Raw genomic sequence first — 14193 nt, 5'->3', positions numbered from 1 at the left:
CCGAAGTCGGATGCTCAACTGACTGAGCCACCCAGGCGCCCCTTCATTACCTATTTTAAAGCTAAGTATAGCAGGGATTAGGTAGAGAGTTATAATGCTGACATGGAGAATGTTTCCACAGTTACTTTTCAGTTTTTCTAGCCATTATCTCATGTTTCTGAGACTCCTGCTACTTATTGCTGCTATTGTGCCCAATATTTGATCCAGCCTTTCTGCCTTTTACTCAGTTTCCTTTGTCGGGGATACTCCTGTCTTTCAGTCTTTACCTATCAAAGTTGGACTTACCTTTCCATGTCTAGTTTAACTTTTGCCTCTTTCACAAGGCCATCTAGATGCCCGATTGTCAGAACTGTCTGCTCAAGGTCATTGCTATCAACTTGTTCTTCTGCAGATCAGCTAAAGCATGTTCCCTTGTGATCAACATATTCTCTCAATGTTCATTTCAATTATCCAACTTGTTTTCTACTCCATTGGATAAATCATCTCACATCATCATGTATTTAACTTTGAACACAGTTCCTTATGTTGAGAAATACTAGAAAAATAAGAATGTCTGCATCTGTATCCATAGTGTGAGGTATTGGGCTAAAGACCTTGAAAAAATATACTGGTGCTGGAAAGAACAGTTATTTAAGGAATTAAATGAATTATATTTATTTTATCAAAGGTCAGGAGGAAATCTTCGATAGATATTATAAGGCAAGACTTGGTTTCTTTGACCCTGCTTGTTCTGCAGGGTCTGCTTCTTCACATCTATCGAATATTAATAACAGCAGAAATGACAGCTATAATGGCCACTGTAGTTTCATAGACCTTACTGTAAGCATTCACACACTTCATATTTTTTGATCTTCATGTCATGCCATGAGATTGGTGAGGCAGAAGTGAGACATTATTCAGATTTGGCCACGTTTACTTGTTATGAGCTAATACCATTTTAACCCTGATGATGAAATCTAACTGTTCTTTTATTAAATGTTACTCTAATATTTAATGTCTGTGGTCTCTTTGCATAATTTAATAATAAAGTTACTTCTGTAATCCAGAACACAATGTCATAATTTACAATTGTATGTCTTTTAAAGCAGATGTAATTATTTTGATCCAAATTTATGCGCTAGTGTCGCAACTTGCAACCATTTCAGTTTCCTCTTCCTCTGGATGAAGGAATTCAAGAAGAAGTAGATCTGTATCCTAAAAGTAGCATCAGAGTGTGGACATTGAGATTTAGATGCTGTCTATACAGGAAATTAGTTAATGTCCACACAGTTAGGCTAAGCCCAGATACCCGGACAAGACTGAACAGGAGGCAGGGAAAGAGTCCTGAAATGGTTGTCTTCAGTTCTGTGACCTCAGGCATTGCTTCCTGCAATTTTTCCTTTAATCTTCAGCTACACCCTAGGATAATTAGGAGCTATAGGACCCAACCAATTACCCTTTTATATGAGCTAGATTGAGTAGGGTCTTTGTTACCTGCAATTCAGCATCCTGACAAATACAGGATGCTGACAAAAACAAAAATTGATATAACTGTGTTCTTTCTGCTCCAACTTTCCATTCCTGTTTTCCTTTGTCCTCTTCTTCCCTTTCCTTTCTTTTCCCCTCCTACTCTTGTTACATTTCCCTTCATCCCTTGTCCTTTCTCCTTCTTTCCCCCCCCCATTCATTGATCCAGGGATCCATCTATCCATGTATTATACTTTAGACTGCTTCCCACATGTTGATCTTTAAGCCAGGTCCTGAGGACAAAAAGATCTGTGACACACAGTCTTTGTTCTCTTTAGGATCAGGTTTCCTCTCATTGCTTTTGGGAAGTTGGTATTTTGAACAGGGAGAGCGCCAGCCAAAAATGGGACAAAACAATAAAAAAGGAAATCCATATGTGTATATATATATATAATATTTCAGTTAAATTCCTTAGTTTGTCATGCAAGTTCCTGAACACATTAGCCACAGTCTAACCTTGTGCTCCATCACGTCAATTCCCCACCCTTCTGTATGTCTTTATCCCTACACCTCAACAAATGTTCTTTCTTTGGATATGTTACTGACCTGTATCTGCCGTCCTCTTAAACGTGGTAAACTAATTTTTTGATACCTACCTCTGTTGAAGGTTACCTTTTTGAAGGCCTACTCCTTGGAAGCTTTTTCCAACTACCTGAGGCAGTGTTAGCCTTATTTGGTAACTGCCTGTATCTTTTTATTATGTCACCAACCACTCTGTGGGTTATTATTGTTATTATATTTTTATTTGTGAAATGAGACAAAGGCTCTGTTAGAGCAGGAACCTTTACATTCATCTTTATATGATCAATTTCCAGGCCCATGCATGGGGGACAATGAGGGTTAAATGTTCATTAACCAAATGAATAAATGAAGAAAATGGGATGAATGAGACACATAATCTAGTTCACTGTGGAAGGTAAAAGATAATGCTTTTCTCAAATATAAGGGCAAGATAAAGGTTCTGAGATTCCTGGTGCATTATACTTTTATTCTTCAAAAAAATTTTTTTTAAAACGTTTATTTATTATTGAGAGACAGAGAGACACAGAGCATGAGCAGGGGAGGGGCCGAGAGATGGAGAGACAAAGAATCTGAAGCAGGCTCCAGGCTCTGAGCTGTCAGCACAGAGCCTGATGCGGGGCTCAAACTCACAAACCGTGAGGTCATGACCTGAGCCGAAGCCGGACGCTTATCCGACTGAGCCACCCAGGTGCCCCTATGGTGCATTATTCTTAAAACCTTTAAGGTTTTACATGTAAAAACTTTTACACTGTTCAGACTATCATCTGATAAGTAATCATTGTTTCAAACATTTCTTATGACCTACATTCTAAAAGACTGTATAATCAAGAAGATGAATATATACTGGTTGCCCACATGAAACTTCTGGAAACAAAGCTGAAAGCTTTGAAATTCAGGATATTTAATGTTTAAAGTATGAAAAGATATGAACAACCCACTACAATATTTAATTTAAAAATATTCTGAAGTACGGTAAGAGATGGACTTGATTGGCGATGGGTATTAAGGAGGGCACTTGTGACGAGTACTGGGTGTTGTATGGAAGTGATGAATCATTGAATTGTATATGTGAAACCAGTAATGCCCTGTATGTTAACAAAATAAACTTGAAGTAAAAAAAATATTCTGAAGCCAATTTGAGAAATACTGTATATATTTATCTTCTACAGTATCCAAAATGTATGTTTCCATATTAAATACAGGGAGAAGTCCTGCAGCTAAAATCTCTTGTTGCAAATAGAAATGTTCACAAATTCTTTAAAAAAATTTTTTTAATGTTTATTTAATTTTGAGAGAGAGAGAGAGAGACAGGCAGACAGACACAGGGCACAAGCAGGGGAGGAACAGAAAGAGAGGGAGACACAGAATCTGAAGCAGGCTCCAGGCTCTGAGCTGTCAGCACAGAGCCTGACGTGGGGCTCAACCTCAATAACCGTGAGATCATGACCTGAGCCGAAGCCTGATGCTCAACCAACTAAGCCACCCAGGTGCCCCTAAATGTTCGCATATTCTAAAGATAGAATGCTACCCTTTTTCCTTTGATAAGTATATTTCACAGAATATATTTTGGAAGTTTGTGACCTAACAGAAGATAAAACCATAATCATTTATTAGAAAGGAAACGAGACCGATAGAATCCCAATTTATTTGTGATCTTAAGCTGCCATTTTAAGAAACTAAACCTTGGGCAAAATAGACATATTGATGCAGTATTTATCATGGTTTAACAAACACTTTCTGAGTAGCTTCTTTGTGCCAGATACATTCTAGCTATATCAAGAAGAATAAGACGGGAGGTTGGAGAATATCACAATTGACAGGTTCCCAGGTGATGGTTCTTATATTTCCAGAAAAAGGCAATGACAGTGTGTACATTGAACATGATTCTTGTGCTATAGTTAATTTCCCAAAAGCTCTCACTGCATTGAAACTCATGTAACTATTCTTCAGAAGTATAGACTTTGAAGAATGCTAAAGGAAATAATTAGGAATATTGAGTTTTAGAAATGTACCATGTACATGTCTTTAAAACTCTTACTATTTTAGTTTAAAACAATAAAAATGCACATGTATATTTTTCTTTTCAAGAAATGACTGCATAGTAAAAAAATCTAAATTCAACCTAATACTTCATTTTATTACTTTGAGTCTCCTTGGTCCTTTGTCATGAAAAATGATACACCTTTCAGCTACCTTTAACTAGGTATCCTATCATTAATCATAAACTGTCTAGGTATGCTGAAGTTTGCATATTTTGTTGGTGAATCAATATTTATATCCTAGTAGTAAGTAGAGTTGCGTTTTGAGAATTATTCTTTTCCTACCATATTTTCCTCCAACTTTACTAGCACCGGACAGATAGGTGTACATGTGCTTGTGCAGATATGTGTGTGCTCGATCTCTCTCTCTCTCTCTCTCTCTCTCTCTCTCTTTCTCTCTCTCACACACACACACACACACACACACACACACACACACACACATATTCTCAAACTGCCATGTGCTCTTACATGAACACCTTGCTGGATGTTAATTTTTCAGAATATTACTGGTCCTAATTATTTTCCTCAGGGACAAATAGGATTCTTAATCTCAAACTTTGTTAGGATTCTGTTTAATCACAGCTTTGATGTATTTTCTTTCCATTTATTCTGTAATTTGTACTCTGCTTCTCTTGGACATTCTCAAGTTGCAACCATCTTCTGTCTCACAAATTTTTGACATTTTGTGACTCAGACATAGTAAAGTGCACATAACCATGCAATCATTTACTTCATTCATTCAAAAACTTGTCATCAAGGCAGTGTGCTGGCTCCTGTGGGAATAATAATGAAAGGATTTTGTACTACCCCTTATCCCAAAAGGAAGCTTTTAATGGGGATTTTTTTGGCCATTTTATGTAAACATTATTTGAATGACAAAACTGCTATTGTTGACATATACTTTAAGTAACTTCCAGATAGTTATTTTGGTTCTGGCCCTTAGTGATGCTGTGAATCATAGGCACATTTTTAACTGAGGATATTGATTTGAAGGTAAAGCATAATTAGGATATACAGTGTTTTTTAATTCCCCACATGTCTTAACAGTGTAATATATAAATACTATTTTAGTAAATAAAAATAGGCTGCTATTATAATTGCCAAAATGTTTTTCCTTTGACAGGAGAAAGGGGATGATGGATACAAAGAACTCTAATACAAAATAGAATATAAGCTGTGTTCTCAAAAGAGATATGGATGAAGTCTGATGAGGAATTCAGAGATACCAAAACTTACTTCTCCCTGGGAATCTAGGAAAAGTTTTTGTAAGGGATTGGCATTCATTTTGTTCAGGGGTATGGTTAGGATGGTTACTACAGACTAACTAAGTAATGCAAATTTAGATAGGAAGACATGCCTTGGGGCATGGATGTGTACAGCATATGGAGGGTATCAGTTAAGTACATCATACAATGTGGAGAGAAATGTGCCTATTGTGTGTGATACACAAGTACATTGTATTGTATACATTTAGTCACACGTCTCTTCTTTCTCTAGGAGGTACATTTGTGGAGATGCCTTTTTTTTAAATTAAAAATTATGCTTATTTTCAACAGAGAGAGAGAGAGGCACAGAGCGTGAGTGGGGGAGGGACAGAGAGAGAGGGAGACACAGAATCTGAAGCAGGCTCTGCACTGACAGCAGCAAGCCCAACGTGGGGCTCCAACACAGGAACCATGAGATGACCTGAGCTGAAGTCGGATGCCTAAGCTTAACTGACTGAGTCACCCAGGCGTCCATGCACAGATGCCTTTCTACCTGGCTGTCATACACAGTTTGGTTGATTAGTTTCTGCTTGTGTAGTAACTTCAATAATCCTTGAGTTATGCACTCTTCACCAGTCTTGATAGAGTGTTGAATGTTCAAAAGAAAAATTCCAAGAACCTATTAAATCATCAAATGCCATTGCATGTTTATGAAATCAGATGAAAGACAGTTTCTACATTAGAGCAAATCTACTTTCCTATACTTGGTTGAGGTTGTAAGGAGAGATTACTCTGCTTCCTTAAGAAGGTTAAGCTGTCATCTAGTTAAATATGGACTTAAAATAATGCTGCCAAAGCAGCTGCTTCCTGTGATTGATGATGATGATGATGGCTGATGATAGTTTTGAAATCAGTTTTTCAGGGGAAATTGCTATTTTTCTACTTTGGCTGATGTTGTGGTCTGGATTGGGGATTTCTTGTCATATTAGGTATCTTTTTTGATTAAAAAAAGAAATTGCTAAGGACTGTATTCTCTATGATAAAATGGCTCTAAAATGGAGTATATGGGGCAAATGATTATAAGTTGTTCTGTATGTATTACTTGAGTGACAGTAGTTATTCTGGGCTTCACAGTGTCATTTCATGGTGAATTGTGTTTAGGGGAACATAAAGCAACTCACTTCTAGGCAGAGAAGTGGCAGAAAGTATGGTATTCCAAGAATATTCACATATATTGATAACTCAGTAGTCTCTTCATGCTCCTCAAGCTTATGCATTGGTTCCCTCTATTTGGGTTGCTTTTACTCCAGATATCTGCTTGTCTGGGTCCATTATTACTTTGGATCTCTGCTCAGATGTTGGACATATACATCACTTTTCACTCTCTGTGTTATGTGTTTATTTCCTTATTGTCTGTCTCCCCATCTAGGTTGTATAGTACATGAGAGCAGAGATCAGTTTGTTCAGTGCTATAAACTGAAAATCTATAAAAGTTCCTGGCCCATAATTGGTAGATAATTAGTAATTATTGAATGATAAGCTGAATGAATTAATCTTTATTTTATACAGAGAGGACAAAGTCTTCAAAATATTTTTAAAAGCTAATTAGTGTTTGGCTTGAGAGCCAAAGTCAAGCTTTTTGGTTTATTAGCTTAACTTGCTTTTGTTTGTGTATGCACAAATGATACAAACAACAAACAGCCTTGAAAAAAGAAACAACATTCAGGGCTTGCTCTCAGGTGGACCATTTTTATATCTCATCATGTAGTGGAGAAAAGGAATCAATTTTGTTTACACAAAAATCACTGGTTAACCTCTATTCCATACCATTCCATTGTGTAAGCCTGAACACACACTGGTCTGAAAAAGCTATTTTCAGAAAGGGAAAAAACAAACAAAAACAAAACACAGTACCCCCCCCCCCCCAGTATTTTTTAAAGGCCAATAACATTTGTATCCACTGGGTAAACATGATCAATCAAAGCTTTACAAGCTTTATATGGGCTGCTTCCTTAACAAATGTGTTTTTTGCCTTAGTCATTCATCATATCTGGAAGTCTGGATGATGAGCTTGAGCACTCTCTTAGGTTAACATTGAAAATAGCCACTTGGTGGATTTGTAAAGGGAAAAGCCTGTTAAAGTGGCAAACATTCTCTCCTGGCAACCTAAGCAGTCTATTGTAATCTGTGTTGTGTTGGGTTGATATGGTGAATTCAGCTCAACTTTAGGGGAAGGATTTGTTGTAACAGAGAAATCAGGTTATGAATGTGAAGAGCTAACATGCACATGTTGAAGGTATTCCGTTGGACCCTCCAAGTGCATAGGGAGGTTTCAAATGAGACTGAAGGTACTAGCTAGCTGCTGAAAGCAGAATCATCTGCTGTGTTGAATAAACTACCCTAAAAAATGGTAGAGTGCCTTAAATAACCAGGTTATAAATAACCAGCAACCAAGTTGCTGCTGTCAGTATATCCCTACTTAGAGGGATTTGATGAACTGTTTACTGAGGGGGGAAAGGGAAGCAATGAAAAACAAGAAGTTGATTCATTGGAAGCAAACATGTGGTATCATATCCAGAGAGCACTTTGTATAAGGAATCTGGTGCAGTCATATGTGGTATCTTGCTAAGACCTCTGAAATGAGACACAACACCAATTATATGTTGTTTCATGACTGTAAACGCTTTGTTTCCCAGCTAAGTTAGTGTTTATGAAAGACAGCAGATAGGTGCATATGGAGTTGTTTATCTTTTGTTGTAGAACTGGTAAGGCTTAAGCAAAAGAATCTGGGTCATTCATAGGGGCAAGTTCAGATCTTATTGAGGTCAAATAAGAACTTGAGGGAGAAGAGCAGCTGAAACCACAACATTGGGCAAAGAATTGAATGGAGGGACAAGAGGGTTATGGAAGAACATGCAAATGAGGTCCAGTAAGTTCAAAAGAAATCAAATGGAAATTTGAGACCCTGAAAGTTCTAGAGGGGTCTTACCACCCTGGTTTTGATTTACACTGACATTACTGTGGTACGTCTTGGCATAGACACTTCCTTTAAAAGAACCCAGGAACATACTTAAACCATATCCCCTACATAATAAGTGTTTTTATAGAGCCCCACTTTTAGATATTTTATTCTTTTCAAGATCCTTGCAGAGGGAGTTTGAATAATTTTCAATTCCTTCGTTAGCTGGGATGTATATCAGAAATGAATTTTTAAATAAGCCATCTCTGGGGCACCTGGGTGGCTCAGTTGGTTAACCGTCCAACTTTGGCTCAGGTCATGATCTCGTGGCTTGTGACTTCAAGCCCCACGTTGGGCTCTGTGCTGACAGCTCAGAGCCTGGAGCCTGCTTTGGATTCTGTGTCTCCTCTCTCTGCCCCTCCCATGCTCATGCTCCGTCTCTGTCTCTCAATAATAAATAAACGTTAAAAAATAATTAAAAAAAAATGCCATCTCTTAGTATCTCCTAATCCTGTTCCAGAGATGTGCAAGTTGCCCCAAAATGTTGTTTTCTACATGGGTTTTGGGTCTCTTCGACAGAAGGTGGCTCACTTGAAAACCTAAGATACCTTATAACTGACCCTTCTAATTTAACTTTTCTATATAAAAGTGTATTCATTTTTGTGTAGTCAATTAAAAATGAAAGGATTTAATTTCATGAGAGAATCTTAGATATGAAAGGGCTTTAGACCAGAGACAAGAAGGGAGAGTCAGTGTTTCCCTTTAAATGGCATAGCTGATTCACACACAGATTTTAGGACCATGGCCTCAGTGTACTTTTTCACAGGGAGAGTAGAATAGAGTGTTTAAGAACGTAAGCTCTGTAGTTAAATAAGATCAGATTAAAAATTCACCATCATCCATGTTAGCTGTGTGACCTTAAGCAAGTTACTTACCCTGTATGGCTTCACCATCTATAAAATAGTGTTATTAATAGCTTTTGTCTTATGAATTTGTTTTGAGGATTAAATGGACCAGTACATGTAAAACTTAGCACAATACCTGGCAAAGCCTTAAAAAATATTCAGTACATGATAGTACACCTATATTGCATTTGTACTGTTGTGTAACAGATTACCACAGATGTAACTTAAAGTAACTCCACGTTTATTATCTCACAAATTTGATGGACCAGACATCGGGTATGTTTTAGTTGAATTATTCACTCAGGGTTTCATAATGCTAAGATGGAAGTGTCAGTGGGCCGTATCTTCATGTGGAGGCTCAATAAGGGAAGTACCTGTTTGCAGACTTTTCAGATTATTGGCAACATTCATTCCCTTGCAGATGTGGGAATGAGGTCTCAGATTCTTGCCTTACTAACTGTCAGCCAGACTCTGCCCTCAGGACCTTGCCATGTGGTGCCCTCCATAAGCACCTTACAACATAGCAGCTTACTTGTTCATAGCAGAGCAATTTTTATCACTTCAAGCCTCTCCCTTCAGGAAGGGAGAGAGTTTACTTTAGTTCAAAACCATCCAAGAGGATATCTTTTTTGAATAACTCAGAACCAACAGATTGGGGGCCTCCATCTAATCACCTGAGTCATATGAAATAGTCTAACCAGGGGTTTGAAATCCATTGTATTCACTGCCACACCCTCATTAATAGGGAGGGTATCATATTGGTTGTGTACACCAAGGGACAGGGGTCTTGGGGCCATCCCAGAATGCTGCCTTCTTCAGAGAAGTTTCATTGTTACTTGTCATTAATTCTTGCTCTTATCATTATTATATTCTTGTATTTATATTCTATGTCTATTTATGTACCTCATTATATACTTTCTGAGCTTATGGTTGTTATGAGCTCTAAAGTGAAAAGTGTGTGATAGTAATGGAAAATAAAGGATACTATTTGGGAATCTTTGCTTATGAAGGAATCTACATTGTCTCTGTTTTGTACTGCATAATGATATTTAAAACATACTAAATGTTGTCCCCCCTGAGAATATGTGTATTATAATATAATTCTTAAAATATTAGTAAGTTGTGAATGAAGACAAAAGTAGACAGTGATCAGGGAAACACAGAACATAATATTGAATGTTCAGTAGAATACCTAGTAATTTAGAAAGTTTCACTGATTTTGCTCTAGTTCTAGTCAACTTAAAAAGAGGAGAGATTACTTTAAAAGAATAATTAGTAAAGGCACTTGAATATTTTACACATAAATATGAGGAAGAAAAGTTCTGCTTTAAAATGCTAATGTGTTGTCATCTATTTACACAGTGTCATTAAATGAATATTTTCAGAATTCCTAATAGGAATATCTTACTTCTTGCTCTTGAAAAGAAGCTAATGAAAAGCCAGTCCTCCTGACCAGTTATGAAAATGTATTTCCTGTCCTATAAGCTATCATTAATTTCCTGATACACCTGGAATATGCCACAAGCAATTTGTAGTGGCATCAGTTAACATTTGGGAAGTTGAGCATGGCCATCTAGGATGTTAAATATTTGCTCCAGGAATAATGATAAAATCTATTGATAGTATATTCTCTAAGTATTTGTTAACAATAACAGCAAAGTTCAGGGCTACTAGATAAATGACAGAATATCTATTTAGATTCATTTTCTTCAATTCTTCTGATTTTTGTGTTTTCATTTGGTTCTGAACACTCACTTCTGTGAAATTTTGGAAATAGGGCTTTCAGGGCTCTATCACTAAAGGTCCCTTAGGAAATAAGTTTTTGTATCATCAAAGTCATTCAGAAGACTTTGGTAATAAAGTCATAGGGTCATTGCCTTTTCTGTATTTGGGATTAATGGACAGCAAGGAAATAAAATAGTACTTTAGCCTTTTACTCAGGGTGGCATGCTGGCAGAAATAGGTATTACTCTATTTTTAAAAGTTAGTTATTAATGTTTCTTGATTCACAATATATTATGTAGACAGGTTCCATATTTCCCTGTATGTCATACATCATGGATTACATTGAAAAATAAAGTTGGTATAGTTTCATTGAAGCTATGCCACAAAGCATAAATATTAAAAAGAAAAGGTTGTTTTCCAATTTGATGAGTTGTCCAGTTGATACATTCTTTTTCCTCCGCTGTATTGTATATAGTAAAAACAACGGTTCAGAAAGTGAGTATGCCAAAATCAATTTCATTGATTCAAATGCATTTATTTTATTTTGGCCTAAGTGTATTCCAATCAGCACTACATATGTGGCAGTAACCTGTGATGATTTCTATTCATACTGTACATTCGCATATACAGGAATTGGAAGATTGCTTTCATATAATAGGTGCTGGATACATAATAACTTAATGAATGAACAGATTATAGATATTAAAGCCAGTAGTGTCTAATGAAATGATTGACTTTATTTTTTCCTCTAATCTAGTTCAACTATAAAAATACTCTGGGTAAAGTTTTTGATCAAAACTTAATATGTTCCATTGGAAGTGCACTGGACTTCATTTTCAAATGAATCTTTAACAAAACATTTAAGTCTTTAAGTCATCTTTATTACATTTTTTTTAGTCTCTTGGGACCTTATTGCTTCATTAATTCATGACGTTTAGATATTTTTTAAACATGTTTCCACTTTTTTTTAGAATTCATGTGTCAAGAAAAATGAAAATTACTCTTCCCTGTTTTCTTACTTTTCTTGCATTCCTATTAATTATATTTTCTATATGTAAACAAGAAAAAGGAAAAAAAAAGATTGTAAGACATTCATTAGAAGTGAAATGGTACTGCTTGAAATAATGGTCAAATCATAGGTAATCACTTCTGTTGTTCTCCTTATCTTTTAGAATAAAATATGTCCTTATTTTCTGGGTTTAATTGTAGATTTCTTATAGCTGATGATTTAAAAGCCCATCCACTAGGAAATGTAACTCAAATGGTTAAGTGAGGTAACTTAAATGCTGAATCCTTTCTAAGTAGCTACTGGCTTGATAATAGTATTTGATGATGTGGTTGGTTTGTCATCCAAAGCACAATGTAATATTTAGTTCCTTTTGAAGTCAATACCATTGTTGACTAAAGATGTCAAAAAACAAGATTGTCTTGAAAACTATTATTTCTTTGTCAGGGTGTTTTATCTTCATTTAGTCTTTAACCTTTTATGGTAATTTAGCATATTTTAAATATATTTCTTGTCCCTTAGAGACCATTACATTCACAAAAGAAAATCAGACATAATGTGCAAAGCACGCGTGTGCACAGACACACACACACGTGCACACACACACATAAGCACACACACCTACCAGATTTAGTATTTGCATGTGTACTTTGAACCGTTTAAATGGCCATTGGAAGTAAGATCCAAAGAGCATTCTTAGAATCTAGTCTTACTAGTTTGGCTTTCTTTTAATTGAAATTGGTCAAGGTGACTAGATTATCCTAAATCTCTAGTATACTTTGTATTGTGTCATGGTTCTAAGCACGTTGAAGAATTCGGTCTTTGGTCAATGTTTTAAAAAGTGTTTGAACTACTTACATTCCTGCTGCCTTATTTTTTTCCCCATTGGAATGAACAGCAACTTTCTTTCTGGTAGAAGTATCCCTATTTGTTTAAAAAATTTTATATGGGTGGATGCTATATTATTTATGAGAAACAAGATAAAAAATTAGAAAGGGATAATATATTCTAAACAAAGCAGAAAAAATATTCTGCTGTGTGATTTAGACCATAATTCTAGAATTTCTTTTATCTATCCTTTGATAAATTCATTGCTGGAGAATTCTGTTCACTAATTTTTCTTTATTTTCTTGAAACAAAATACAACTTCCTACCACTGATCTTTTCTTTAATGGAATTAGTTTGATCATAATCTGCCAAGATTTCTTACTAATTTAACATTTTCAAATTATACCTGTACAGTTGATATTGGTCTTGTTACTTTCTGATATTCTGACTTGAGAAATTTCATTGAGGAACACCACAGATTGCCTTATTTTTTTTGTCTCAATAAGCATTTAGAAACTTCCTAATAAATAAGCTAGACATAGATAGTTACAGGATGAAATATATTGTTAGAATGAAATCTTGCCTAAGAAAACAATTGGAAAATGCTTTACTCTGGTTTTAATCACCTACTCCTGCTAGATGCACCTTATTTGCTCACGTTTATGAACCCACCACCCATGCCATAATTGGCTTTGAACTTCCTGGATCACAAATCCTGTATGTAATAATAACACTCACATAGTCTGTTTCTCGCATTTCTGGAAACTAATCTTTATCTTCATAGATACTTTGAACTACTATCTCATGTCTAAGCCTGAGTTCCTGACCTTTTACAATTTTTATTTTTGATTTTTTGTTATTCATATATTGATTTGCTGATATCCCCCACTGAAATGTGAGATTTATGACACCAGGAACCTCATCCATTTGGACTACCACTATTTCCCAGTCCTTACAGCATAGCTTGGCATAAGAGAGATTCTTGATAAAATAAAAGAAAATAAACAAGGATGTATGTATATACATATACATACATACACACACATACACACACATTTAAAATATGGTTATTAACATGTCATATGTGATTATTAATATCATAGCAGGTACTTGTGTACTCTGACACTGTTCTTTTTCCTTTATTATTTCATTTAGTGCTTGCAGCCTTATGAGGTTCAAGTACTATTATCCAAATAAGGACATAGAGACTTAGGTTAAATAATTCACCCAAAACTATATTATTGTACTAGTAAACTGATATTTCGGTGATAAGTCTAAGTTTCAGACCTTTTTTTCTTTTTAATTTCAGCCTTTCTTTTAACTCCTCTTCTGCACATGTCCCCTTTCTCCCCAACAACTTTATGGGGTTCAGCCATATGTTTGTTTTTGGGCATCAGCCTAGTTTATTTAGCCAATTGTAACACAAATTTCTAGTTTACTAACAAAACATAACTGAGAAGGGAGATGTTAGTGAAAGTTGTCTTTAAAGTTAATG

The 14193-nt window shown here is 35.8% G+C and overlaps 1 protein-coding gene across 5 annotated transcripts in view; it reads left to right on the top strand.

Moving 5' to 3' along the window:
• The window catches only part of LOC106969548 (contactin-4), an 884673-nt gene that overhangs the window by 137633 nt on the left and 732847 nt on the right, over window positions 1-14193 (top strand). The window lies entirely within an intron of this gene.

Source organism: Acinonyx jubatus, chromosome A2 (genome assembly GCF_027475565.1).
Source record: "Acinonyx jubatus isolate Ajub_Pintada_27869175 chromosome A2, VMU_Ajub_asm_v1.0, whole genome shotgun sequence".
Taxonomy (NCBI): domain Eukaryota; kingdom Metazoa; phylum Chordata; class Mammalia; order Carnivora; family Felidae; genus Acinonyx; species Acinonyx jubatus.
Note: the sequence above shows the minus strand (reverse complement) of the source record. Positions and strands in the feature narration are given on the sequence as shown.